Source organism: Triturus cristatus, chromosome 9, assembly GCF_964204655.1.
Source record: "Triturus cristatus chromosome 9, aTriCri1.1, whole genome shotgun sequence".
Taxonomy (NCBI): Eukaryota; Metazoa; Chordata; class Amphibia; order Caudata; family Salamandridae; genus Triturus; species Triturus cristatus.
Window position 1 is genome coordinate 1,041,847,209 of NC_140592.1, and position 26,774 is coordinate 1,041,873,982.

Below are 26,774 nucleotides of genomic sequence, written 5' to 3' on the forward strand. Positions count from 1 at the left end.
AGCATGGGTTTTAGCCCTCGTAGAAGTCCAAAACAGATGCCCAGTATCGATTTCACCTGCGCTTCGAAGGTCATAGATTTTTCAACCTAGACTCCCAGGTTTCTTTCTACCGCCTTAGGCTGGGGTGGCGACTCTAACGAGGCGGGCTACCAATGGTTGCCCCATAGTTGAATGTCTCATCCCAGGAGAAGAATTTCCGATTTGCTAGCATTCACCTGAAGGCAGTTGGCCGTCATCCACTCAGTGACAGCCACCATGTCATCATGGAATTTAGTCAGGTTTTGAGTTGAGTTATTAGAGAAGGAAATCTCGAGCTGAGGATCATCGGCATAGGATACTAGTGAAAGCCCCCAGGCTTTTGCAACCACTGCCAGTTGTTGTATATGAATGTTAAATAGCATAGGGCTCAAAGCGGATCCCTGGGGAACTCTATGTTGAACAGTTGTTGGCTCTCTTACTTTCTTTCTTTCTAGGTCTGAATCAGCATTTTGATTTTGTTGGTATTTTATTTTCGTGCAATGGGCTGTTTCAAGCTTTTTAACAATGTGTTTTTGCTGTACTTTTATGGTTACTTTGGTAACTGAAATAAAGTTTGACTAGACTTGATTACTGTCCCGCAACTAAACTGCCTGGAGAACAGTTTTTCCAAATTAGGACCTGTGGTGTTTGGGTTTTTATTCTTTAGAATTGTAATTTTGTCAGTGACACACAGTGATCTGAATCCTTCTTGAAAGGACCAAGAAGAATTTTGTATAGTTCACTGAATAACTAAACAGAAGATGGTCTGAAGGACAAGGGCCAGAAAGGGCGCTGCAATCATACTTGATGGAGAGCATACTGGACAACTGTACAGGTAAGAGTAGCAGCTAACTTTTTGGAGCCAGAGAAAAGAAGCCACTGGAGCCAATATTATTTTAAAGTCTTGCAATGGGGATCTTGCAAGCTAGAAAGCAGAGCCTTGTGTTAGTGATACAGCACTAAGGGATCAAAAATTCAATGGAAGTCCCAAGACCAGAGACAGCACTTTTAACTTTTTGAGGCAGGAACTCATTGAGTTTTGAAAGATTAATGATGTGGCGGCTGCCTTCCCCTTTAATTTTAACAAGATAGTAGTCTGAGTTATAATATGTTCACTTTCTGAGGGTCAGACTGGGTCCATAGCTTCTAAAATTAGGAGTCTCCTGACTTTCTGCACAAGATCCCAGAAATCATAATGAAGAAGAGATGGACAAAGGTGGTGGAAAATCTACAGAACAGTCGTCCCCCACAATCAACTTGGTCCATGCATCAGTGCTGATTTGGGTTTAATGATGAAAGTGGAGACAAAGCTTGCCCCTGGTGTGGAGTAAACCTCTAGAGGTGAAGCTGATAAAGACGGCAGAGCCCTGAGGAAGTCAATGGAATTTAAGCTTCTTTTTTTTAGGCCTGGTTCTCACGTGTTTCGCATGGACTGGGAGGGCAAGCCAGAGGAAAAGGTGGTGGACTAACAGAGACTTAAGGCAGGAGGTCCCGGCCTTGAATGATTTACAAGCCTTTACCAGTTGGCAAGATGTCTAGGGTTTAGCAGGTAGTAATTGTATATCCCACAGCAATTAGACTTTGACTATTTTGTAGAACAGGAAGACATAATGGGAGGAGGGATACAAATTTATTTTCATTCGAATGGTAGGTCAATTACTTTCTCCTGGACCTTTAGCAAAGACTTCAACCATGTGCGCCAGAGCCTGGAAGTCCTTTGTGCATCACACTGGCAGCCATACTAATGAGGTCCCACAGGACTTCAGCATTCTTGTGTAGCCACATCTTTGTTTAGGTGGAACATAAGCCTATACTCCCTCCGAGCAAAACATACGAGCAGAGCGGTGGTATCACAACTAAAAATGTAGTTCTACGTGTTCGGGGTTGGCTGCCTCACTGAGAGAGAGTTGCACTAGCAGTTTTTTTGCCAAATTATTCAAGGCATTTAGTCTCTCTGGCCATGTGACTTTACAGGAACTGTCACAATCGCCACAGAATGAACAAGGGGTTCTTGGAAACAATGAAAGGAATTACTTTAGGCGCTCAGTATTTCTTGTTGAAAGACTTTGAATATTGCCAACTTGGATTGTTTCCTTTTCCAGATATACAAAGTCTGCTAAAGACCCAAATATTGTTCTTTGCCCCCAAGCACTTCACAACAGTCATTAGTCTTTAGAGTGGCTTTATGAATAAGAACATCATCATGTAAGTGAGCAAGCTTATGTGCATGTCTCTGCGACTAGTGAGAGTTGCTTGTTTTTCTCCATTGATACATTTGAGAGGTTCCTGGAATACCAGGCAAAATCATGCAGGTACTGGTGCCAAAGCTTCGATTCAACGAGAATGGATGTATTAGAGGTCTTCATCTGAGCAATGCCCAGGCACCCAGAAACAGAGCCCTGCTCTATTGGCCACCTGGCCCTAGAGTCACTGACACAATCGCCTCCCTGGTGCTCATCTCTAGCTCTTTCATTCTCCTCAGCGATCTTAACTTCCACTTGATTGACCTGGCTGACCCAAACACCACCATCATCCTAGAAAACCTGAACACACTCGTAATCACACAAGTGAAGGACCCCCCCACACACCACCGGCCATCTGCTAGATGTTATTTTCACATTGTCACTTCACGGACATTACAGTGGACAATCTGACCCCTCTGAACAGGATCAACCACCCCCTCTTCTGCATACACTTTAACTACCAGCAAAGACCAGCTCCAACCGAAACCACCCGTAGCACATGGAATGCAATCTCAAAGGACATATGGACTACAGAACTTCGAAACCCCTGCCAAATGCACCAAAAATACCTATGCAGAAGGTGTTACAGTAGTTGAAGTTGTCGATGGAGTGGGTTAGATGTCCTGGCTCTACTATGTGAGTACCAGATCTCAAGCAAATTGGTAGTCCGTGGACCTATGGATCACCAAAATTCAATGAAAACAACTGGAACAAGGCCGGAGACTAACCAACAATGACAGTGAAAAAGACCTAAAAATCAACCCTCCAACTTTACCATCAGCAACTCAAAGTGGCCAAACGCTCAGCTCTGACCGAGTAGATCAACAACAGAACCAATAACTCTAAGGAAATCTCCTTCGTAGTGAAGGAATTTACATCTTTAGCAGGCAGCTTAACAGCCATCACTGTCTCTCTGGAGCTCTGTTCTCAGCTTGATCTTTACATCTGCAACAAGATAAGCACAATCTATGACAACCTTGCACCCCCAACCAGACCCCTCCTCTCTGGTAGCCCTCCGTTATGATGACAAAACACCAGAAAAAGGCCTGATCTGCTGGCTCACCATCACCTCCAAAGAAACTGCTGCCACCATGCACTCCATCCACTCAAAAACTCCCTCCGACACTTGCCCGCACTTTGCCTTCTCCAGAAGTCTCAAAACGATCGGCACCACCCTCACCGCGATCCTAAATGACTAACTCACCACTGCTACTTTTCGGGACACCTGGAAAAACAACACCATCCTGCCGCTACTGAAAAAACCCTACAGCAGATCCAACTTCAACAGCAAACTACTGAGCCATCTTCCTGCTACCTTATCTAGCTAAAGTCTAAGAGAAACTCAACAAGAGACTAACAAAAAACCTCAACAATAATCACCTCTTGTACTGGTCCCAATTACGATTTAGACATAACAACAGCACCGAGATTGCCCTGATCGCCACCACCGACGACTTTCAGCTCATCATGGACCAAGTCAACACCTTTATGTCAGAAGTTACCTGCTAGATGAGATTTAATCTGCCTGAAGCTCAGCTCAGACAACACAGGGGTGCTACTCTTCTGAAGGCACACTTCACTAGCATCCTCGGTCTAGCAGCCATTGGAACACGGACCAATACCGGACAACCAAATGCGTATGTCCAGTCAGGTCAACTCAATCACCTCCTTCTGCTTCCACACCATAAAGACCCTTGGAAAGATATTAAGATGGCTTCCTCTCAACACTCGTCAAACTATCACCCAAGCCATAATCACCAGGAAGCTAGACTATAAAAATGCATTATAGTTCGGAATCTCCACCCAACTCAATTAGAGGTTCAAGATCATTCAGAAAACAGCAGCAAAATTCACACAACCTCCCACTTCGCACCCACTTATCCACTCACCCCACAGACCTCAACTGGCTCCCCATCCACAAGCACGACCAGTTGATACTACTCACTCACACATACAAGGCACTGCACAGCCTAGGTTCCACCAACCTGAACAACCACATCAGCTTTCACCCCCCCCAGAAGACACCTCCGATATGCCAGCTGTCTGATCACCTTTGTCCCACTCAACTGTACAGCCAGAGCAGGGGCCACGCCTTCTTGTGCCTTGCTCCAAAAGCCTGTAACAAATTCCCCTTTCATGCTAGAACTACCAGCTCACTCCTTGAATTCCCGACGTACATGAAAAAGTACTAGTTCAATAGACCCCAGCCAGGGGCAGCACCCCCCTTCTCTAAGAGCCAAGATACCCACATGGGTGATATGCGCACTCAACAGGTAAATATGACATAACTCTGTAACACAGTACATATGCAGTGCATTAGCTGTCCTTTAAAACATAAGCTATACCAAAAATGCATTCTAGACGTGAGTGAATGGCAGCATTGAATCGATGAATATTCGCAGTGTGGCACTAAGTAGTGATGTCAATGACCAGACGCTACTTGGCATGCACTACACGCTAGTATCCAAATACTGACACATCCTATGAGCTCTGACAGCCCCCTCCCCTTCTTTGACATTCCCCAGGCAGCTATCCCAGCACTGAAACATTCACAGAGCCCTCATGATGCACGACTATTCTGATCCGGATGTGCACCATTAAAACAGTACTGAGAAATTAGAGTGTGTCAGCCGTGTGCCTTTATCATGATTTGCAGCAGTGCACTGGTTTTCCAATAATGACATAGCCAGCGAGCAGTTACAAAGCACCTCTTTCCTGACTAGCAGTTTGCATTTATATCCCAACATTTACTGATCCAGCTCTCTCACTGAGTTGCCATCCCAAGTACTGAGGTATCCTTTCAGTATTGAGGTATCCACACAGCTCTGACAATGCACAACTACACTACCGGGCACCTTACACTGCTGATCAAGTACGGAGATACAGACAACCTTGTATTTCTGTTCTGTTTTCTAGTATGCAGTGGTACATGTGATCCAGTTCTTCCACTGAGCTCTCACAAAGCACATGGGTCTGGCTTGTACTGTGAGGCGAGATCTTAGTGCTGTACCACTCTTCGAAATGTATGTGGCTCAATACATGTCACCTTGGTGATGAAGCAAGTGCAACCTTCTGGTGAAGTGGCTATGAAGGTCGCCACCTTGGCGACAGAGGTGTATGCCATCTACAGAATCACAGGTTTGAATATCCCACAAACACCTTAGAGGTGAGTAACAATGGCACTTGCTATTACCCACTCACGGTAATTCCGTGTACGCGTGATATTCATATTTCTTATTTCACGTGTGCACCCTCAAGCTTTCATATTGAACCATTGTATAACATTTTCCTAAAAGACTTTTCGCCCTATGGAAGCGAGGAAGCTTCTGTGTTATGTGTTAAAAATAGAGTTTTAAATAATGTGGTAATCTAACTCCAGTGGTGCAGAAATAAATGCCTACTATAAAGGTAACATGCATCCATTCCAAGAAGGCACATCAGGAGTTTGAGTGCCTTATGGACAAATCTGTTTCCAACCCTGTTATTCGGAGTGTCTAGCTACAATGAGAAAATGTGGAGAGTTAATGCACCTACTGCTGAAATATATGTGTAACCTGATGGTCCTATTTCCAATAAAGCTAAGACACCTCCAAGCACCAAAGATTTTTGTGTGAGCTTATACATGTGTGTAACAGTAGCCTGCAGGTTGCAATTCCAGTAAGAAAACTCAGGGGTTTAATGTGAGAGAAAGAACAAACCTTGAGAATAATGTTTTTACTATCCCATTGACTACATGGAACAAGAAATATGAATCCTTCGGGGAAAGAGCCTGAACTAAAAAGGCCGACTCCACCTCAAAGGTCAATGTCGCAAGGTGTAGTTGGCTTAAATTGTTTATGCTCAAAAACAAACAAGGATGAAGTTAAGGTCCACTAGAAAGCTGGATCTCAGAGTTGAGGATGTAGGTGTAGTAGACTGTTAAAACCCCATTTTTTTAGAAGAAAATGTCTTCAGGTCCACGTATATAGGCAGCAACAGCTTAGAGGCAAGGAGAAGCCTATACAGGCTTATGTCCAATTTGAAAAGCCCAGTGACAAACATTAATCAATTTGCTCATGAGACAATTCAGGCCTCATTCAGATGTGCCCATTAAAATGGTGCAGTAATATCACACCCAAAAACACCAATACTAGGAAGCAGAGTAATTACAGAAAGCGGTATTACCGCACCATCGCAAGTTGTGTGTCTCAAATGAGGACTAACCCTGGGAATCACCGTTTGCATGCCAATGTCCCACATTGTTCACTCACTCCGAGGTCTTTCCCTGAACATACGTCACTTCTTTTCACTGGTGAAATGTGCTCGAATTAAAACCAAAAGATAAGGCTCTTCTGACAAAACTCCCAATTCTGATTCTGTGGCAAACTCCAGTTTACTGGTGATTCGAGATGTTCAGAAAACTTGTAATGAGGGCCATACAAGGAGTCTTTCCTACAACCAAATCTGTCTTCGCAATATTGGGGTTATGTAGATCACTTTGAAGTTACTAGGCTGGGACCATTGGTGATGCAGGGGCAGCGGCAAGCCCGTACCCGAAAAGGCTATGCTCACATCATGTCCCTTTACAAAGGTTTTAAAGATGCAACTTTTTAGAGAAGATTTTTTCCAATCCATTGGAGCAGGATTTCCTACTCCATAGGAAACGAGTGAGACCCAGTATATTAGAGAACGTACACCACTCAGTCACACTGTGACCAACACCATTTCCCCCCAAAACTGTGTGTTATCGTTGCTTTACCAAATGCCGCACCTTCCAGTGCCTCCCCAAGTGCCCAACCTGTATCAATTCTCTTTTCAGATCTCTTAATACTCATGCAAGACATCATAATTGGCACATTAAGGAGCAATAGTATAGAATCCCATCCCTAAATCTGTCAGATAAGTATTCCCCTTAGGAATGAAGTGGCCTCTGAGGCTGGAGACCAGAATTCCGTTACATAGACCCTAATCCAGAATTACACTTATGAATTTCTTATGCCGGAAGATGTCAAGTTTGAAGGATTACCGTCTAAGGTACTGCATGACAATGTTACGGTTGGGAGCTATTCTGCAGTTTACAGACCGGGTCAGATTGTTGTTCTATGGTTCCGCTCAGCTGAAGACCTTTAAAAGGAGTTATCATATAAGAATTCAGGACCACGGATAGGTCAGGAGATGTCCGGTAGACAGAAAGTTTTTAACAAAGAAGCCTACGGAAGAGCCATGGCAGCACCCTGGATAACACATGCAGGTATAAAAGTGAACCGTTATCTCAGGATCTATCCAAAAAGAACAAGGCAAATCAAAGTCGGACCAAGGACATGTTCTTCCTGTTTCTGTTGGACACATCGAAGATGTTATGGTTGCACTAGGTTAGTACTTCCCTGTACCTCACATCTGGGTTTAGGTATTCAACGGTGGCTACAGGGACTAATATCTTTGTTATTAATGACGCTAGCATCCAGCTACGGACAGACGATCAGAGAACTTAAAAAATGCTGCATCTCTGAACCCACTGGTCAGAGTCACATGTCAAAGGTATTGTGCTGCAGGAAAACCTGGTAGCCTCTCTGCTGGTGAGCTTGTAGACTTGGGCAATATGTAACTGAGGATACAAAGGTGCATGCTGCATTAGGCGAATAGTCTCTGAATGAGCAGCGAGTACCTCCTGGGGATGGATGACAAAAGAAGATGCGCAACCCCATACAGACATTTAAAGTACGAGTTCGGATCAATCAATCAATGAGTCAAAAATTCACAAAACCAACGTCACAGTCTGGCTACACAAGTGCTCTGGATCTTTAGTATTGGCAATGCTTGAATACTGGATATCTGTACAGGTTCCGGAGGTCAGAGCAGCTGAGAGACACTCATATCTCTCAAGGCTGTTGGGGGCCATGCTCCCACTGTGCCAGACAGTCTAGCAAAGAGTGATGACTTGACCTGGGGACCCAACGATACAAAAGGGCCACTCGGTGAACAATGGCACAACGATGTCCCCCGCACTTCTTTGTTGTAGCTGTAATTCTCCGCTGACTCTGGTGAAGCATCTTTGCAGGTCTTCGGTGCACTTCGATTGCTCCACTGATCTCCTTAGGCGGTTGGGTGTTCTTCTCTGGCAGCACATTAGGCAACAGTCAGCAGGTAGCAGCAAGGCAGCAGGCATAGTTTCCATCTTGTCCTGTCCAAGAAGAGGACACTGCTAGCGTGCAGATGTAATTCAGAAAGTATCAACAAGTACTTGGAGGTCTTCTTCAACTGTGACTAACACTACTGAAGCAGAACTCTATCTTATATTCCTGGTTTGAAGCAGGTTGTTAAAACCCCACTACCGAAGAGGGTGCTGCACCGTAAAAAAAAAAAAGACTGCGTGTCAACTGGCTGCAAATTCACGGGCTTTCTCATATCCTGAAATGGCAAGCATTTATTGCAGAACCACAGCCAGACACCCCTGAGTGAGAATGGCCACTCTTCTACTGGGCACCAGACCGAGTTCGCTGTTCCCAGCAAGTGGACTAGTCTTCAGCGAGTCCTTGGGCATAGTCAGCTGGCTTCTGTCAGTCATGGTGCTTAAGAGGGAAGACTTCACAATTCCCAGAGACAATGAAGAGGAAAAATAGGGTGAGGGGTTGTTATCTAAGCTATCACTTTAGAACCGGGCCAATTGGCTTTGCCAATCCTGGAAAAAAAAGCAGCAAACGGTATTGCTTCCTGTATAGAACGTTTACAGAAAATAATCGATATAATGTGAATAGTGTGATGAAAGAGTGTACTTTTCAAGTGAAAAAATAGTCCCTCATACACTGCAACAGAATCACCTCGTAGAAGGGGCAATAAGTTACCTCACTGCCTACAGCATGAGGTGATGGACAAATATTCCTCTGGGTGGAGTCAAAGTCTATCTATGTACATGTTAAAAATCTAGTAAGAATAAGTGTAGAAACAACTGTACTTTCAAGCCAGACCTGAAAATGAAATAAACCAGCACATGGGATAATGGCTCTGTGCTCTGGCTGATGCCACATTATAACATTATAGGCAGCGTCCCTTGTTTTGATTAGGGAATTAGTACACTCCTTTCATTATGTGGTGGTTCATCCAGCCCCTGGAACTCCCTTTTCTGGCCCCCCTCTCTTGGCCCGGCACCATCCCCCTCCACTGTGGTCAAAACTTTGGGTGTTAAAATGAATAACCAGCTCACTCTTCACTCACAAATCAGTTCCGTGGTTTCCTCCTGTTTCCTCACTCTCCGTACTATCCGTTCCGTTTCCCGCTTCTTCTCCCCCCAGGCACTTAAGATCATCATAGCCGCCCTGGTAATTTCACGATTGGACTACGCCAACGCCCTTTATCATGGCATTCCAGCATACAGCCTGCGTAGACTCCAAGTTATCCAGAACCAGGCGGCCAGGCTGATATACAGCCTTCCACGCTACCATCATTCCACTCCCCTTTTAAAAAAGCTTCACTGGCTCCCCGTGAAACAACGCGCCCTTTTTAAGATTGGATGCATGGTGTTTCAGGCCCGCCTGGGCACTGCCCCCGCTTTCATCGCCTCACTAATTAAACCCTATGTTCCTGCCAGAAATCTCCGGTCTTCCTCCAAGTCCCTTCTTCAGACCCCCCGCTTCTCACGCAAAAAGTGGGGCGGTTCTAACTTCTCAACTTTGGCCCCCATTTTCTGGAACTCACTTCCAGACAATCTTCGTTCTGCTACTCAGTACCTCTCCTTCCGTAGAGACCTGAAAACTTTTCTTTTTAGCCAGGCTTTCCCCGCCTAAAAATTTACTCCACTCTTTCACGGTCTTTCCTCCTCAGTTACTGAACCTCCAGCGCCAAGAAACCGCAAGGTGTACGTCGCGCTCTATAAGTGTTTTAAATTAGAATTAGAATTATGTGAGGACTGCCCTTTCCAGTACCCTAGGCACTTAAAGTGATCTAGAACTTAACCCGAAGGACAGATCTCTGAGAAAAGATTAACAGCTATTGAGGGAATGTTATGACGAAGAGGGATCAAGGGTGCTGTGACACCTATGGGCTGGAAGCTCCATGTATAGCCTCGTTCTGAGTGCCAAGCTAACAAGGAAATTGGCCACAAAAGGTTTCGGAGTCTCATTTCAAATGCCAAGCAGTGCACCAACTGTGCTCCGACCTGGGATGTTTACTTGCAGAAATTCCTCAGTCGTCCGTGTGAAATCAACACAGCAAAAACAATGCACAAAATGGAATACTGCACATAAATACCGCTCAATGCCAAGGGAGGCATTTTTGCACCCCACATTTTCTCCCAAGTAAGACCAAGCCGTCTTTTTTGGGACCAGCTGCTGGTTCAATGCCTTGCGATGGAACTGAAGGTGTTCACCTGTTTAAGGGTATCAGACATTTTAGATTCCTCACAAAATTACAATGGCTTTCCTTAGGTTAATAAGGTGCATAATATTAGAGCGAGACAATAGGAGTAGAATGTGAAGGGGGTTTCATTCACAGTCATTTGTGCATGCAAATCTAACTATCTGACCACTAAAAAGGCAACTTTCAAGTCAGGACAGTCCGGGTTAGAAAATAAGGTAGCCATTGGCCACCTTAAGAAGCTGGCCATTACTGGTGTAAAGTGAGTGTCCCATACACATGCTGAAATTAGGGCTTTTAATTACAATGGCACACACATGGTGGTCTTGCCTTACATATCTTCGTTTTTACTAAGAACATTTGTACAGCACATACCTATCTGTAAGGGTGGCAAAGTCGTACACAGTAGGAGTTGAAGACAAAAAATTAAACTGATTCAATATTGATATGAATAACTACAGCAAAAAGAGCGTTAAAGCAAAGTGCATCTGTCTTTAGAGCATGTTACTTGTACATTTAGATCGCCTTAATCGGTGGAATGAGAGGTAATGCCATAAATCCGTTGATGAAAGGGTGGTTGAAAAGGAATCAGTCTCAGAGATGGAGAGTTTTGGGCTCCAATAACAAGCTGCTCTTGGGCGAGGGCCTCGTAACTTACAGAACAGAGTTTCAAGGGAATATGTGAACTGGAGTGGAGCCATGTAGTTAGACAAGTTATGTGGTCACAGTAAGTTTCAACCGCAACAGTATTGGTCGGGATCTCTTTATTGGCACCTTTTATCCTCAAAGAAAGCAGCTGCCAAAGACTCTTTGGGGTCTCTTGCTCTTAATGTTCTTCTTGTCACCTAAAACATGAACTTTCAAGAATCAATGCACACTAGGCAGGAGCATCGAAAAAAACAGGACCGCCAGAACAGGGAGGTCTATTACACCAGCGGAGTTGTGCAGGCCTTCAGCTAATTGACCTTTACAATACACGCAAGACCCACAAATCCAACACTAAACAGAATGCTTAGGAGATTATTTAGCTCCAGGGAGTGCGTTCCCGTAGCTAGTTGGGTGGAACTGCATTTACTATACAGCACTGCATTCTGCTGCAATACAGTGTTCTGTTATGTCCTTCCCATTTGTATAGCGCCACCTGCCATTGTTATGGCATTGTAGCTCATTCTTTACCTTGGTGCCAGGAAGGCTTTCAAATCAATCTGCTGTGTAGCCCGTTTGGATGTGTAAGGTAATAGTAAAGAATTTTAGCCAGTATTTGGTTTAGAACTTGTTTCTGTAGATCAGTGTGACGGTAAGGTGCATTTGATCTTTGAAGGTCTTCACAGAGACCAATGTGTACGGGGTACACACGCTGAATGACTTTTGCTTCCTCCCTGGATGGGGTTGTTGGTTCTCCATTGTATGGCCACAGTACTGCGCTATCTATCTGCATCACAAATCCACAGTTAATTATTGTGCGATGCTGAGTGCAAGAGGATGTGATGCATTTACTCCAAGATTATCCTGGTGGATCTAACGTGTATACTGGTGTACAGCGGAGGACTGGTGTTGACCTGCCAGCATCTATATCACATCAGTGCCTTGTTGTGCGCAAGAGGTCATTAGGGGTGTGGTCGTAATATTTGGCTTAAAAAATGCAAATTCTAAGTGTAATCCGTAAGGGGCTGTTTAGCGAGCAATGAAGAGTAGAGCTCTTGCCTACTGTGTGGTGTGCCATGCTGGCAAATAATTTTGTGAGCCAAATCTTTGCCAAATCACTGCCTTACAGGATATATGGCAGTTGATTTGTAATAGTGTGGAGGTGAGGCATGCCGAATAGGCCAGGATTAATCCTGGAAGGGATTAAGATGTATCCAAAGTAGTGAAATATTATTATTTGGTACATATATAGTCATGCTGATGTCATTTTATGTACTTAAGTGAAAACATTCCAAATCTTGCACTGCTGCAAGGAAACGCATAAGAAAAAGGACATCATGGATGGAAAATTGAAAGTGTGTCAAATCTTAAAATACAAGTCACTGGATCACATCTTCAAAAGTCTGCTAAAAAAAAATGCTTCTTGTCCTTGTCTAGAATGTAGAAACGATCAAATGTGTGACCTAGAAAACACAGAAATGCTTAACTCCCTGCCCAACAGTGAAAGATTCTACAATTGCAGATCAACATACCTGCCCCAGTCCAAGGCACAACACTGGCAGCACTAATCACACCACCCCACTCATCACACCCCACCAACGACAACACCATCAATACACTCATTACATCAAACCACAATGTTTTCATATCACACCACCCACACTCACATCTTCCACCCTTACATCATACCTCAGTACAATATCCATAGTGCATCACACTAACCCACCCCTAATTATCATCACTGTTTCTCTCTCCCACAGCTCAACACATCACACCACCATCCACAGATCAGCAGGCAGCTACAACCACCCGATCTCTACCAATCACTCATATTACCACAAAACAGCGCATCACCAGCATAGCTACTACTCCATCTCATCACATTACCAACCATCACAACTGATCATAAACCATCACAACTGATCATATTATACATTCCCTCCAGTTCAGCACTTCATGCCATCACACAGCCCATCACATAAAAACCAAAAAATGACCCACAGACCCAATTAATCACTCGTCCACCCTGTGGTCAGGTCAAGGGAATGTATTGTTGATTAATGAAGGTGGTACAGCCGTCTGGGTACTTTCCTAGAGAAGACAAGGAAGAGAAAGTAGAAGGTCTAAATTTGACTGACTAGAAACATGCAAGATTGAGAGGGCTCGCAGGTACAACCTCTCCCTGCAGTTATTAGTATGCTGGAGCCTTGTCACATGTACACCTAGAGAAAGAAAGGCCACAGGACTCATGATCCCTACAGTTGCCAGAGGGTGTGCCCACTACAACAAAACTCCCCTCAAGATCTCACATAGTTTGCTCCTATCTTCAGGAAGAATTCACAGGAAATATTAGAATATCTGGGGTGCTCAGCCACTCCCCTCCTTTTAGACATTTTCTGGTTGCCACAATCCAGGCTTGCAAAAAAAAAAGAGAAACTAAAAAAATAATTGCACGCTTGCCATGCCCAGACCTCCTGGCTTTGCCAAAACTTGTTTTGCTTGCATTCGCGTCCTTGGCACTCTTGCTACGACACACTGCCTGGGTGACTATTTCCACCCCTGCTGACCAGTATCCAGGACCTGGGTGGTGGCGAGAGGGCTGGGAAGCACGGAACACTGGGTTCCCGCAGTGTTTACGTTTGAATATCTCCTTTAACGTATTTCTTCAGTATCTGCAATTCGCGGTGTTGTCAGCACTGAATGCACAACGGCCTTTTTTGTTAGGGCCTGCGGCAGCTCTGACGTGGCGGGCGTGGCATGCGTTAGGCCCCCCCCCCCCCCTTGCAAAGCCCCCGAAATACCGCTCTTAGAATGACTCACTCCGGGCTCAAGCACCGTTAGCTTCTGCTTAAACTCCTGCCGGGATTCTGCGAAATGCTGCTGCTTCCGGTGACCTTGTGCACGCTGCGCCATCTCGGACTGGGTTCTACAGTCTCTTTCCTTGTGACATTTACCACAAGTAGGGCACAGATCCTGCTAAGCGTTTCCGAAAGTGCGTATTCGAGGAGGGACACTTGGAAGGGTCTGCTTCCCACAGATTGACGAGATTTGGGGCTCACCTTCCAAAGCGGTGCGTTGTACAATGCTGGCGGCACAAAGAGTCTGATTTACAAAGCACGAGTAAATGTAATCTAGACTCACAAAATTGATTTTCCTCACATGATAGTATCTTGAAGTAGGACTGCTTCAAAGCGTGTGCCCACACTCAAACTTACACGCAGGTATTAACTAACTTTCACCCTCAAGACACTCCCACCGAGGAACACTCAGAAAAAACACCAAAAGAAAACCGAAACATTTTCGCGGGTGTAGGGGAACAGGGTTCTTTCTACACAAGAAAAAAAAATCCTTGTGGAATAAACATAAAAAATAATAGCAACTGCGCACACGCAATGGCATTTTGCCATGCGCAACTGCGCACTTCGTACCACTATGCATGCTAATGCTTATGCGTAGTCGCAATTGTGAATTCCCAAACGCTTGACAAGAGTATTGCTGAAACCTGACGAGTGTCAGAGCTTGCCCATACAATGTCGTAAACCTCTGATTGTAGATTTATTGATTTTGTTTTAGAATTGTGCCCAATGTTTTTTGGCTCATAAACAGCGGGTGCCTGTCGCAGTAAGTGAAACCAATGATTAGTGTCCAGTGCTCAGAGTTTTCTAAACTGAGATTATGTTTTTTACTGTCCTCAGTTGCAAGAAATGAATGCATTTTAGTAAATATACAGATAACTGTAAAACACGGATATTGTTTTACTTTAAATAACTCCTCTTTTGCAATTAACAAAGGCACATAACCATAAAGTAGGATTTCACCTGTTAAGGCTGTATTCAGACCCGGCAGAAGCAAGGCCCATCTTTTGAAGCAGTGCTATCAACGCCATCATTTGAGCAGACTAGTGCAGATAGCGCTTGCAACTACAGATCTGCTGTCTTGCACCACAGAAGAGTTCTAGTGCTCAATTCAGGGCACTCAGTTTATCTTCCTCAAGAGAATAAAGTACTAAGTCAGCTAAGATTGGAACCTCGGAGCTGCAGATTCACATCTGGCAGTGAGAGGTATGTGTTCCTTCCAGGATCTGTGTGTGCCACTGAGGGGTATCAAGCATCTCCTTTCCTTAAAGGGACACCTATCTACACGTTATGTGACCTTTCAAGCCATATAGATTGGGGATGCCTGGGGACTTCAATCTGCAGTATAAAAAAGAAACATAGCAGAAGCACTGTTTTCTGGGTACCTTTCAACATACATAATGCCTGGATGGCGAAAATGCATAACACCCTAGTACCAAAACAAAACTAAAACAAAAAGTATAGGCAGAGGTTTAGATCTCCGCCTCAGCATACATCACGTTTTTTCCCTATTCTCCTACAACGCCAAATCAGGGAGTGATCCGTCACCATTTATTCTAGAAAAAGAGTTATTCCATCTTCGAACATTTCCAGGTTGAAGAGGAGTTTGTGGGCAAACTTAAAATTCAATGGCAAACCACACCTTGAAAAGTAACGTTTTCTCCGGACAAGTGGCATACAAATCCACAATAGTAAATGCATCTATGGCCCCCAGAAAAAGCTTTGTGAATTTCTAGCAGGCATAAATCAGGTACTTTTGGTCATAAACTCATATTTACCACAGAAAATAACTTTGTTACTATGGCTCACAATCTGCTCCCGTTTTCTGATGCAAGTTGGAGAAAGAGTACTCCCTCCAACCTTTGAATGTAAGCAATAAGAGACTGCATCGAAGTCTGACAGTACCTACACACTTTAAGACACTTACATTTGGAAAAACATTTAATTGCCAAACATGCGATTTGTAAACGGCAGCCCCTGACTGAGATCATAAAAAGGGTGGATGGTAGCAATACTAAAAGACAATCTTTGTGCTGCTTCTTCAACCTGGACGTGTTTTACAGGCTGAAAAACAGCTCCAAGGTGGTATAAGAGTTTTTGTAACTGCGACGCACTGCACTGCATTTTTACCTATCTGTAGCTTGAACATTGCATAAGGTGTTATCTGCCCTTTCATTGCGACTTAGAGGAACAGCAATAAGAGAAACCTCCTGAGTGCAAATATTAACTGCACTTTATTCTGATTTAAACGCTAAATTGAGGGAAGTTGTGCAAAAATATAAACCTAAGCAATCGATTTGCAAGACTTAGCCAAGCGGCACTGTATTCTTTGAGAAGTGCCGATTACCACTCGGTATCAAAGTCCCATCACAAAGATGAGAGCCATCTTGTATCCTTTTTAGGGTCAATCCTGCATGAGCATGTGGTAGAGCTTGGAGATCGACCGTTGCTTACCATTCGTTGACTCGCATGGCACTCTTCTTTACAGCCTCATAATTCATCAAGGCAGGCCTAATAAAATTTCCATTCCTCTCTGTGGAGCAGGGACCAAGCACTGACTGATTCAATTTAATGAGTACCTGCCCGCTGCTCCCGACATGATTGAGGTACTATTTTGTTCTTTTTAACTTTTAGTGCCCTGGATACAGAAGGTGTGTGTCTGGCAAAAATGTCCTCAGCAGGACAAACAAAATTGCAAAGATTTTTTTTCTATAGTTAACTTTTTTATTTTGCCTAGTCTTTTTTTCTCACTTTGCACTCCTGTTTTCTTTTTTTTCTTTTTTTGATCACGGGCGCTGTTCTCAAAAGATGAGAACTAGCTTATTGCAAAGCGGCATTATTTCTGTCTTAAGTGTAATTTCTGAAATTATGCTTTTTAACACATAATTGTGTAGTACACCCCAGTTCACCCACCCCGTTCCTCCCGACGCAGATCCACCCCACCTCACACTAATCCGCCCCACTCCAATCCAAACCATAGCCCCAATTCAATCCACTCTAATCTACCCTCCTAACGCACTCCAATCTGCCCCTCTCCAATTCAAAACAATCTGTCCCAAACCAATCCTCCACACTCCAATTTTCCCCACGCCAATCTAAAACAATCTGCCCCACAACAAAACAATCGCTCCTCTCCAATTCAACACAATCTGCCCTACTCCAATCCAAAACAATTGGCCTCCCTCCAATCCAAAACAATTGGCCTCCCTCCAATCCAAAACAATTGGCCTCCCTCCAATCCAAAACAATTGGCCTCCCTCCAATCCAAAACAATTGGCCTCCCTCCGATCCAAAACAATCTTCCCCACTCCAATCCAAAACAATCTGCCCCACTCCAATCCAAAACAATCTGCCCCACTCCAATCCAAAACAATCTGCCCCACTCCAATCCAAAACAATCTTCCCCACTCCAATCCAAAACAATCTGCCCCACTCCAATCCAAAACAATCTGCCCCACTCCAATCCAAAACAATCTGCCCCACTCCAATCTCCAATCCAAAACAATCTGCCCCACTCCAATCTCCAATCCAAAACAATCTGCCCCACTCCAATCTCCAATCCAAAACAATCTGCCCCACTCCAATCCAAAACAATCTGCCCCACTTCAATCCAAAACAATCTGCCCTACTCCATTCTAAAACAATCTGTCCACTCCAATCTGCCCAAATCCAATCTGCTCCTCACGATCCAAAACAATCTGCCCCACTCCGATACGCCCCACTCCGATACGCCTCACTCCGATACGCCTCACTCCGATACGCCTCACTCCGATACGCCTCACTCCGATACGCCTCACTCCGATACGCCTCACTCCGATACGCCTCACTCCGATACGCCTCACTCCGATACGCCTCACTCCGATACGCCTCACTCCGATACGCCTCACTCCCAATGCGCCTCACTCCAATTCAAAACAATCTGCCCCACTCCAATCCAAAACAATCCACCCCAGTCAAATCTAAAACAACCATCTCTACTCCATTCTAAATCAATCTGCCCCATGTCAATCCAAAACAATCTGCTCCACTCCAATCCAAAACAATCTGCCCTACTGCAATCCAAAACAATCTGGCTCACTGCAATCCAAAACAATCTGCCCCACTGCAATCCACCTCCCTCCAATCCAAAACATTCTGCCCACTCCAATCTACCCCACTCCAATTCAAAACAATCTGCCCCACTCCAATACAAAACAATCTGCCCCACTCCAATACAAAACAATCTGCCCCACTCAAATCTAACACAATCTGCCCTAATCCGTTCTAAAACAATCTGTCCACTCTAATCTGCCCCACTACAATCCAAAACAATCTGCCCCACTCCAATACAAAACAATCTGCCCCACTCCAATACAAAACAATCTGCCCCACTCAAATCTAACACAATCTGCCCTAATCCGTTCTAAAACAATCTGTCCACTGTAATCTGCCCCACTACAATCCAAAACAGTCTGCCCTACTCCAATCTGCCCCTCACCAATCCAAACCAATCTGCCTACTCCAATCTGCCGCAATCCAATACAAAACATTCTGCCCACTCCTATCTGCCCCACTCAAATCCAAAACAATCTGCCCCACTCCAATTCAAAACAATCTGCCCCCCTCCAATCCGCCTCACTCCAATCTGCCCCACTCCAATCCAAAAGTCTGCCCCACTCTAATCCGCCCCACTCCAATCCAAAACAATCTGTCCACTCCAATCTGCTCCACTCCAATAAACAAAATCTGCCATTTTCCAACCCGCCCCACTCCAATCTGCCCCACTACAAATGCGCCCCACTCAATCCACCTCACCCAAATCCACCCATTCATTTCCAATTCACCCCACTCCAATACATCACAATTCACTCCACTTCAAAAAATGTTTTAATGTGCACCCTATCTGCTCCTGAGCAGAGAGAGCAGTGCATGTACCCAAGCCTCCACATAGCAGCAGCCAGCCTCCACTCTCCACCGATGTACCCCTCAAGGGGCCGATACCAGCCACCTCAACTTCCACCCATTTCATTCTTGATCTACCCATCCTGGATGGCAGGGACCTTAGGTGGTTCTTGGCACAAATGCAAGCGCAGAAACTATAGATCAAGCAATCTAGTTAATTCACATTTTGTCCAATTTAGAAATCTTTACAGCACGACTTAGCCAAACTGGGAGCATGTGCTTCACAACCTGATGTTAAGAAAAGTGTAACAAACGTATAATCAAAGACAGTTCAGCTCACCCACGGGATCGGGTAAAATACAGTTGTTTCTGGAAACAGGAGTTGAATTTGTGGCACATTTTCCAAGGTTAGAATAGCGTGGGCAAAGGCTCCACACCAATGACAAGAACCATTGTCACCATCAACAATAAATACCTCTGCTTAACTTTAAGCGCACTAGGGATATGCAAATTAAATGACTACTACAATATAAAACACTGTATACATCATGAGACCTAAACTGAACCATTACAAAAACTATTTGGAAAGATAATTCTGACAATTCGGCTGTATCAGTTTAAATTTGATAGACTATCTGGTTGGCCCAAACTATGAAGACTGTGGAAAATACCCACAGAAACCTTGCAACAATACTTTGCAATTATATACTATGTGTGCACATAAGCTTTCTAAACGGGGGGTTACAGAGCTGAAACAGGTGGTTCCACTTTGGAATTACGTATTCAGATATAAACAGTAACACTTTTAGGTTCAGCTAAATTGCACAAACTCGCTTGGGCACTAAAGGAACAGAAAACACTCACAACCATTGTGGGGGGTTGCACAGGAAACATTCTGTCGCTGAGATGATGCCTTCCATGTATGAGAATATCACCAGCCAATGCAACTAAGTAATCCAACTTCTATAGCATATCTTGGAAACCCAGGACATTACTCACTGGAAAGGGCAGTTAGAGGGGGAACACCAACCTAGATTTTGTCCACATCACTCATTACAGTTCAGGAAGTCACCTTAAGATGGTCATGAGATATAAGGCACCTGTCCATACACTGGTGATGGAAAAGAGTAAATACAAACAGAAGTAGAATCTCAAACGGAACAAGTTATGTGGCAAGAAAGACAATGGAAAATAGAAACCCAAAAGCACACCTCACTGCTATACGAAAAGAAGTGATGATTTCGGTGAAAATTCATAATTTTCTTCATAGCAATATAGGTTATGCATTTTAGTAGACGAGCTATTGACGCTGTCTGTTATGCGTAAAAAATAAAACACAGAAGCTTGATAACATGGTTTTCCATTGCCACATTAACATAGTGGAATTCTGCATGCTCAACAATGTGCACAACTGAGATACTAAATAAACTGAGACAAAATCAAAAATAACGATTTGGAATGTTGCAGAGTTTATATATTTAGCAATACAGCTCTGAGAGATAAGCAATTCAAAGTAAACCATACCAAACAGTATCAGCTTAGATCATCATCCTTCAAAAGATTGTTCTTATTACTTTGTATCCCTTACCGAATTAAACTCTCAACAATTTTCTGGTGCAAAGAAAGCAATATAAATAGATCCATTTGTTTAGGCGCACAAAGCACCAACAGCAGTCTGGCCCTAGCTGAGCAAACATATGTAGAAGAGGGCACAGGCTTCTGTAGAAAAACACCTTCCTACTAGGCTGCTGTTCTCATGAGCGATATTTAGAAAAAGAAATGCTTCAAAAAAGAGATAAAGTAAAATTACCAGATACCTGTGGCTATGGGTAGCTACTTATCCAAGAGTGCAAAACCAGTTACATTAAATGGGTATGACTGAAACCGCTTTTCAGATTCTTAAATTTTACACTGAGCATTTATACAATATGCCGAACAAACTGAATTGTATCTAGACTCTTAAAACAATATTAGTTCAACACGGAAGTCTAAAAGAAGATTACACCATCTCCTGAAAATAATCATGCATGTATGCATATATAAATAGGCAATGATCATCAAAAAACAGATTGCTGTATCTAGTCACCAGGATAGACATGAAATATAAATTCAATCATATGTTATTTTGGTATTTATAAAGCGCTAGTTCACTGAAGTTTCATGACAATGAGTACATAACTAACACCACAATATTTAATGTGCACACATTTAATGAGCATGGTTAAAAGCAAGCGTCCTTAAAGATGTGCAAAAACTCAGTAGCTAGGGGATGAAACAGAGATAGACTAGAAGTTTGTCAATGCCCAGTGTGAACCGGTCATAAGAGTGTAGGGAGCAATTAGAAAGATGAAAATATACTCACAACAAGCACAAATAATGTAAAGGTTAGAATGATTTATGCATAGATAAGCAGGTATGTATATATTTATTGAAAATATTAAATGGTAATAAGTGACGTTTTCTTGGTTATATACCAAGTAATAACATTGTCACTACTGTTCTATCATGTCATACCAATCACGTTTTGTTCAGTTTTAGGTAGACAGTGCAGTCCCCGAAGGGTAGAGGTATTACTAAGAGAAGTCATCCACATACTGAAGGCGGAGGCAGAAGAGACAGAGAGAGAACAAAGAGCGAGAGTGATGGTGAGAGAACAGAGATCAGGAAAAGAGAGTTAAATGTACAAAGGGCAACAAGAGTCAGGACACAGTAATGGTAGAAAAAAGGAAGGTCAGAGAGGGGTGCACATACAACTAGCTACAAAGGAGAACATACAGTACTAGCAAAAGAAAGGAACAGCGACAGCAGAAGGGAGGGAAGGCAGTTAGATGAGGAAAAGAACAAGAGGGAAGACTGTTTCTGAGCCGCAGGACATTTACCGAGATTGTAAATGTGTTGGAGAGGAGGGGTGTCAATCGCATAAGTGAACACATTTTTATACACATTGTCACATGAGTGAATCTTTCTAGCCTGTATATTATTTGGTGCTTGCATTAAGCATATTTTCCTCTTTCTAATCATTCCCTATGCCCTCATGACCAGTTCACATTGGGCATTGAAGAAAGTTCCAGTCTATCTACGTTCTATCCCCTCGCTCCTGAGTTTTTGCAAATCTATAATGACTCTTGCTTTTAACCACTCTCATTAAATGTGTGTAAATTAAGTAGTGTTGTTAGTTACGAATTCAGCGTGAAGAAACTTCAGTTAACTAGTGCTTTATAAATATAACATGATTCCATTTATATTTTGTGTCTATCCTGCTGACTAGATGCAGCAATCGGAAATAAAGTCACCAGGCTGGCTAGAGGATGACCATCCATTCTTGCGTTCCTGAAAGGTCTTTCGGTGACCCTGCAGAACACCCTTTGAAAGAGGGCAGGCGGAAAACAGAAGTTAATTATGGGGCATGGCGTCCAACATCTAATGTGATGAGGCCCAATTTGCTACACTTCATGTACAGATGAAAATCGCTAGAGATAAGGAACATACATGGGATTAAAGCTTTCAAAGACAAAAGGTGTCTTGGTCCTTAAACTGCTGTACTACAACGGGCATAGCTCTGCCATTAAACAGCATGTTACATCAAAAGTGGCATACAGGTAGAACGAGCAGCTCTAATGTTCTTCTAAAAAGCACACTGAAATGTGAATCCAAAACAAATACCGCCATGCCTGTACCGCAGAAACAAAAGAAAGCTTTTTCCTTCGTATATGTTCTACCAGGACGGAATACCACTCCTTTATCTCTGCTATCCGGTGCTCTGCTGCATCCCTCATTAAAAGGATTACCATTTACGGGGGCAGCAGGTAGGTCTATCGTCAAATCACACTGTGCAGTCATGTGGGTTCTGCTAATTTCAGTGAAATAATTGCTGTATAATCAGGAGAATCCTACACCTTCAGTGAAAGGAGGCAGAACTCTTACTTACACCTCCAGCTACAAGCCGGTCTCTCTATTCAAAAAGATCCCCAAAGCGAAGGCAAATCCAAAATTAAGTAACAAGGCTCCCTTCCAGGGTTCTCAGAGGCTCCCTTCTCCGTGAATCGAAACTAATTCCCATTAACCGGACGTCATCTGAAAAACAAGCGAGTCCTTGCTTTTGAATTGTATCTTCATTAACTTACCCTCGTCCTGAGTAACAATTGAATCCGTTCATGTTGAAATGTACATCAACCCCAATTGTACGCGGTCCACATCGCCTCATAAACTGCACGTTACATCCAGTTATAAACGAGTCTTATCCAAAATAATGGAATTTAATCTCTACTTATAGGTGAATCAGATACCTTTTTTTGTGAAGGATCCATCATTTCAATTAGAAGGTGGCTCCGTCATCTGCAGAGAGACAAGTGGATTCCTTTATTTGCAAGAAGAGCCGTGGTATCTCGAATAACGGACCGCTGCCAACTAACAGGATCTGACATCTCCATCAGCGGGATTGCTCGTGCCAAGTGACAGGCAAACAAACCTCTTCCTTATTGACAAGACACCCATAGGTGCCAACCCTCGCGAGTCAGGAAGGAGATTCCCGAGGGAGGGCCTTACCTCGAGTCTCTCGGCAGCAGATCTCTCAAATCGATTCCCTCTGCTTCGATTTCGACTCTATCCGACTTCAGCAGACGAAGGCAACTAACCGACTCCAATAAGTGAAGGCAGGAAGCGGCAATAGGAAAGCTAGACTACAGTCACTGACATGTTATTGGGCGGTACTGGGAGGGGCGTGCTGGGAACCCCGCCCATTGAATCCACTGATTGGTTAAAAAATGGCCCGCTCTGGCGAAGACGTCCCACGCGTCCGAAATGAACTATCTTTACTGATACCCCGGAAGAGCCTCGCTCCGCCTTTCCGGAAGTGTTCACCCAGCCGCGAGTGGACCGACGATGTCGTTCTGAGATGGGGAAGGAAGCGCTTGGAGAAACCACATGGACGCTGACCCCGCAAAACGGAGCTCCACCTGACCCGTGAGGATGCAGCGTTGTATCCGTGTCAGGGGGAATCTAAGCTGTTTAGTAAATGGGGTGGCGAACAGTATCTTTGCTGTAGCAGCTGGTGAGGAGGGGGCACAGTTGGTGTGGTAAAGGCCATAGGCCAGCCTCTGCACCTTTTGGCAGTGACTGGCGGTGTCGGGAACGCATTTTATTTTTTTAACAATTTAACATACCGCAAACGTGGCCCGAGGCATCAACGCGCTTTACAACAAGCAGGTTACAAGTGTTAGATCGTTTAACAATACCAGTAATTAAACTCGTGCTTTTACAACGATGGGTGTGTGCAGGAATTGTCACAAGAAATAGTTACAGCAAATGAGCTGGGGTGATACATGGTAAAAGCATCGATTTAGTTGATGTGGTCGTAAAACGAGGGCGGGCCAGATCTTATTTTATTAGTGCATTTTTATATAGCGCAGACTTTACCCAAAGGTGTCGGAGCGCTTTTCAATAGAACCGAGTATGTTACATAAGAAGATTTACATACTTTACAGGTTACAAATACAATTGGGATAGTTAGAATAATAAAATAAGAGGTGGCGAACACAAAACAACATTAGGTTAGTACAGGTATAGAATAAATATTTACAACGTTGGGCTCAGGTGAATGCCAAGTGGCCTTGAGGGATATGAAAAGGAATGTATTAATTCTGTTAGTGTCTTTGGAGGAGAAGAGATATGAGATCTGTTTTGAAAGTCCGGGTAGAGGTGGTGGTTCGGAGTAATAGAGGAAGCAAGTTCCATATTCTAACCGCATTGCCTGAGAAGCTTTGAGCCATAGATCTTTCCCTTGTGAAAGTAGGGGGCTCTAGCAGTAAGTCTTTAGTATTGCGTGAAGGTCTAGAGCCGCCTGAGATTTAAAGTTTATTCGCTAGGTATCGAGAGGAGGAACTGTGCAAGGCCTTGTGGATGATACAGGCAGTCTTGTAGATTGACCATGCTTCGATGGGAAGCCATTAAAGAGAAAACAGTATGGGTGTGATGTGATCATTTCTTTTGGCCCCATAAACAAAACGAGCCACTGAATGGAGTACGGATTTAAGAGGGGAAAGGTGGGATTTGGGGAGGCCGTCAGGGAGAGAATTACAGTAGTCCAATTCAGAGAGAACCAGAGATTGGACCATGGTTTTTAGGTCTTACTCCGGAAAGAAACGCCGAATACCCCAGAGAAGGCGCAGTTGGTAAAGTGCATTCTTGGCAATGGAATTGACGTAGGAGTGTAGATTGAGCCTTTTGTTTAGTATGACATCAAGTGATTTAGCGCTGCCAACAACGATATGTTTGTTGTTAAGTAAATTCAGCTTATCCATCCAAGACTGAACAGGAGTAGGAGAGAGAGAGGTAGAGAGAAGGGGGAATTCAGTTGTGGAAGGAATCAGAATGAGTTGATGAGCTGACATTCAAGTTTGGATAGAGTTGAGAGGGGTGTTTTCGGGTTGAGATGTTGTGTGCAGAAGACACCTTAAGGTAGATTTGGATGTTATCAGCATAGAAGTGGTAAAGGATCCCAGATTTACGTAGGAGATTTTCCAACAATTCAAAGTAAAGATTGAACAAATAGGGTACGAGGATAGATACTGGAGGGATGCCTTGACCTACTGCCATTGAAGTTCAAAGGCTGTTTGCTATTTTGATCAATTGAGATCTACCCAAGAGGCATGAAGCAAACCAATTGGGCACTCTGCCTTCCAAGCCCATTCTTTGTTTTAAAGTGTTCAGAAGAGTGTTGTGATTAACAGTGTCAAAGACTGCAGAAAAGTCAAGAAGAATCCAGAGACAAGACTCCCCTGAGTCAAGTACATAGAGGGCATCGTCGATCACTTACAGCAGGGCTGTTTCAGTGCTGCAATCTTGCATGAAGCCAGATTGGAATTCGTCAAGAAGATTGTTATCCTTGATATGTACGGAAAGTTGTTTCGCTACACATCTTTCTGTGATTTTCGCAAGAAGAGGGAAGTTGGTAATAGGGCGGAAGTTATTGACATCATTCACACCGGCGAAGGGTTTTTTATGAAGTGGGGAAACCTGTCCTGTTTTAAGGACAACAGAAAGGGAGGCTTGGCTGAGGAAGAGGTTAACCAGACTGGTCCAATAAGTAAGAGTGTGGGTGTAGAAGTCCATGGCGATGTCACTAGAGATGGGGTCAAACGAATGGTTAGAGGGTTTTGATCTAAGAATGCTTTTAGGGAGGGCATCTTCGCTGATGACGTAAAAGTTCTGCCAAATGACTAAGGATTTGCGCTCCTCTAGAGGGTTAGGGTGAATGACCTGATCTACCAACAATTTCACTTTTTCATCAAGGAATACACCAAATTCTTCTGCTTTCTTTGTAGGATCGCCAAACTTGATGGTTGAGGGAGAGATGTTAGAGTTTTTGATGAGATCAAATAGGTTTTTGGGTGAGTCGTGGAGGGTTCTGAAGTGTGACGCTTTTTTACGGAAGATGTGTTTGTGGTAGTTTGATCTTGCTGAACGTAAATTAGATAGATTAGCGGTGGATTTAGATTGTTTCACCAGGAACCTAATGGGAGGGGAGGAGGGGGGGGGGGGGAATTACGTAAATCGGATTGAGGGGGAATTACCCAAAATGTCTGTCAGAAAGGAGCTTGACATCTCTTGAAGATTACTAGGCAGGTGGTTAGACGGAGAGAAACCGATAGTTCCTGACTCTGGTCAGAGCCGGTTCGAGGATTTTTGGGGCCCTGGGCCGAAAGGGAAGCTGCTAGGTCCCTCTAATTTACAGAAGTGACACCTTCAGGGCTCCGGAAGCTGCTTTGTTCAGAGTTCTACTGGGCCGCAGCTCCTCATATCAACC

At 43.9% G+C, this 26,774-nt stretch overlaps 1 protein-coding gene across 3 annotated transcripts in view; it reads right to left on the reverse strand.

Moving 5' to 3' along the window:
* Positions 1-26,774, reverse strand: part of BAHD1 (bromo adjacent homology domain containing 1) — a 571,779-nt gene that overhangs the window by 334,627 nt on the left and 210,378 nt on the right. The window contains exon 1 of one of the 3 annotated variants that reach the window (XM_085626872.1): positions 23,257-23,653. The exons of 1 other annotated variant lie outside the window; for it this stretch is intronic. The gene's annotated coding sequence lies outside the window, so the exon portion shown is untranslated. Of the gene's footprint in view, positions 1-23,256; positions 23,654-26,774 lie in introns of those variants that run through there. One more of the 3 variants, XM_085626875.1, reaches the window with a different exon arrangement.